Genomic DNA, 3,858 nt, shown 5'->3' on the forward strand with positions numbered 1-3,858 from the left:
ACACTTCCGGTGTATGAATATAGTCGTCCAATATATCAATCTTTATGTCTCGACCATTTCGAGACTCCTCGTCATGTCCGTGATCACATCCGGGACTTCGAACAAACTTCGGTTAATCAAAACTTATAAACTCATAATAAAACTGTCATCGTAACATTAAGCGTGCGGACCCTACGGGTTCGAGAACTATGTAGACATGACCTAGAACCATTCTCGGTCAATCACCAATAGCGGGACCTGGATGCCCATACTGGTTCCTACATATTCTACGAAGATCTTTATCGGTCAAACCGCATAACAACATACGTTGTTCCCTTTGTCATCGGTATGTTACTTGCCCGAGATTTGATCGTCGGTATCCAATACCCAGTTCAATCTCGTTACCAGAAAGTCTCTTTACTCGTTCCGTAATGCATCATCCCGTAACCAACTCATTTGGTCACATTGCTTGCAAGGCTTATAATGATGTGCATTACCGAGAGGGCCCAGAGATACCTCTCCGACAATCGGAGTGACAAAACCTAATCTCGAAATACGCCAACTCAACATGTACCTTCGGAGACACCTGTAGTACTCCTTTATAATCACCCAGTTACGTTGTGACGTTTGGTAGTACCCAAAGTGTTCCTCCGGTAAACGGGAGTTGCATAATTCTCATAGTTACAGGAACATGTATAAGTCATGAAGAAAGCAATAGCAACATACTAAACGATCAAGTGCTAGGCTAACGGAATGGGTCATGTCAATCACATCATTCTCCTAATGATGTGATCCCATTAATCAAATGACAACTCTTTTGTCCATGGCTAGGAAACATAACCATCTTTGATAAACGAGCTAGTCAAGTAGAGGCATACTAGTGACACTATGTTTGTCTATGCATTCACACATGTATTATGTTTCCGGTTAATACAATTCTAGCATGAATAATAAACATTTATCATGAAATAAGGAAATAAATAATAACTTTATTATTGCCTCTAGGGCATATTTCCTTCATGATGTTCTTCAGAGCCCGTATGAATTTCTTCTATCTGAACCAGGGACTGAGGAATTTGTTCTAGAGGAGTGAATCGTGGTGAATTGGGGTGATGACTTTCCCAGAAGTCATCATTCATGATAGGAGTGGAACACCCAATATCCACGTCTTCATCATCTTCATCAACTTCCTCCACGCATGCCTCTTCAGCTATGAACTGAGGCATGGGCGATGATAGCAATGGAGTTGAAATTGCATGTTCAGCTTCAATTTCTTCATCCAACTGCTCTCTTGAAGAAACAGAAGGATCATGCTCATCTGATTCATCAGGAATTTCATAATCCTCATCAAAGGGAACAATCTCCTTTGATGGCATGCTTAAAACAGGAACAACATCTATAGGATTTTCAAACGAGCTTGTCAAAGCCTTCATCTTCTTTGGTTCTGAAGACTCTAAAGTAGCAGATGCTTTCCTTTTCTTTGCTGCTTGCTCTGCATCCCTGGTTTTCTTCGCTTCTGATGGAGAAGGAAGGATAGGACTTGGGGTTGGTGCAGGCAGAGGAATTTGGTGCAGTTTCTTCAGGCGCAACAGATGCAGTTGTCCTCACTTGTTCAGATTCTTCAGGCGCAGCGTCAGATGCTTCAGCTGGCCTGTATTGTTCTTCAGGCGCAATGCTAGTGGTTGCCCTGGTAGTTTCTTCAGGCGTTGGAATGTTATCATCAGCCCTGGTACTTTTAGTTTCTTAAGCACCCTGATTTTCATCAGCGGTGCTGGCATGGTCTTCAGTGGGATGAGCAGATGCCTCACCCTGAGGAACGTCTTGTTGCGCTTCACCAGCAACATTGGGCGTGAGGCCTTTAGCCAGTTTGATGAATCTGACATTGGCTCCAAGCCATTCAACTTTGTAGGCGTCAAATTTTTCACTTAGAGCCTTGATCTCTGACTGTAAAGTCACAAGTTGTTCAGTTGTCATTTTCAGCACATTCTTCTTCAAGTAGTGCTCCTTTCTGTACTAAGCTTTCTTCACAGATCTGGCCTTCTCAAACTTCCATTTTTCTTCAGCTATGAAAGCAGTCAATACGTGACTTTGGCCTGGTGTGAGGTCCGGATCAAGAAGGGGAGTGTTGGGATCTTTCTGCCACAGATCAATGTAGTTGAGGATCTTCTTCGGATCTAGAACAGCGGCACAGCACTGCCTTTGGCACTAGCGGCCTGGCTTTGCCTGTCTCTGATGATTTGAGCAAGCTCTTCATCATCAGCTTCGTCTTCAGATGATGGAACTTCAAAGGCGACCTGCTTCTTATTAGGACTTGGCCTTGTGCCGCGTCCAACAGTGACCTTTTTTTCAGCAGTTGCGGCTGTGCTGAGGAACTTGCAAAAGCTCCTGAAGCAATAGAAAATCTTGCCTTCCATTGGCACGTGGCAAGATGTACTAGCACTGAGGACTTTGAAGGTGCAGCTGAGGGTTTTTCTTGAGCAGCAGACCCTAAGGGTTTTGATGAGCTGGGCCATGAGGGCATTGAGCAGCTGGTCCGTGAGGTCGTTGCAGAGGAAGTTGGCTTCACTGCAGATTTCTTTTTCATAGCCTTTCTAGGCTGACTAGCAGATGCTTCAGCAGCAGCAGCAGCAGAATCTTCATTGAATTTCTTCACTACTTCCTTTGCTACTTTTGCCAATTTCCTTTGGATCTTGGCCTGTTCTTTAGGAAATTCCTCACCTCTTCTGATGCTGGAGGGATCAGCTTCTTGGCTTGGTGCCAGTGGAGGTCCTCGGGATGGAGAATTTACTGCGAATTTCTTCATGTATTTGGGAGTTACATAGCGGTAATCCCTCCATTCTCGTGCCCATATTCGTTTAATCCATTGAATGCACACTTTTTTGGTATATACAGATTAATGATTAGTAATTAATATTGCAATTTTTGCTAGGCTACCTTGCACGTTGTTCTATGTGTCTGCACATGCACAACTCAACTTCAACTTGATTATTGACCTTGTTAATTAAATGAAGTCTATATCTTTGGTTGCACTCATAGAACAACCCATATTGCCAAAGTCGATGATTAACAAGCATTGTCGCTGCTTATTCTTTTTGAATGGAAGGCATCAGGAAGAGAAATTGTGGCCAAAGAGATCTTAGTCTCAGGTTTGTATACTATAGAGACACAATATATAAGTCGCCAGCATTCAATCTTGCTGGCATACACTGCTATGAATGACATCAAGGGGCGTGTCAATCTATTAAGAATCCTAGAAAATGAAACTAAAAATTTGTTTACACTGTTTCTACCTGCATTTTTCTCCATCAAGGTACAAGAAAAACTACTTTTGAGTCCTTTCCAAGGTGTGTACAGATTTTGACTGATTCTCACTAAGCATGAATGGTCTATTATATCAAATCATTGGCTGAGACAATGTGTTGCGAATGTGTCGAGGCAAGAAAAGGTTGCCAGTTAATTCGGTTATCAATCATATATATATTTTTAGCATAAGATTTGCCTCATCCACCTGCAATCCAGTAATTGTATTGTGTGGTTGGTGGTGACAATATCACTGCCACTGCAAGCATCGTGATCAACTCATTCTTTACTTTTTTACAACCGTCCAGAGTCGGCGAGATAGTCGATGAGCTTGCACCTTATTAAGCAACTATCTAGGTTGCCAGGTTGCCAGGTTTGACACATTACTAGGTGTTGGGGCACGCTCGTGGCGCGCCTCTTGAGGGGGGAGCACTAGTAGAAAACAGGCCATTCGAACCGGTTCGTGGGGGCCATTTGTCCCGGTTCCCGAACCGGGACTAAAATGTCGTAACTAAAGCCCTACACCTTCAGTCCCGGTTTGGTCGGGAACCGGGACAAATGGGGCTCCACGTGGCCGGA

The sequence above is a fragment of the Triticum dicoccoides genome, chromosome 5B (genome assembly GCF_002162155.2).
Source record: "Triticum dicoccoides isolate Atlit2015 ecotype Zavitan chromosome 5B, WEW_v2.0, whole genome shotgun sequence".
In the NCBI taxonomy this organism is placed as follows: domain Eukaryota; kingdom Viridiplantae; phylum Streptophyta; class Magnoliopsida; order Poales; family Poaceae; genus Triticum; species Triticum dicoccoides.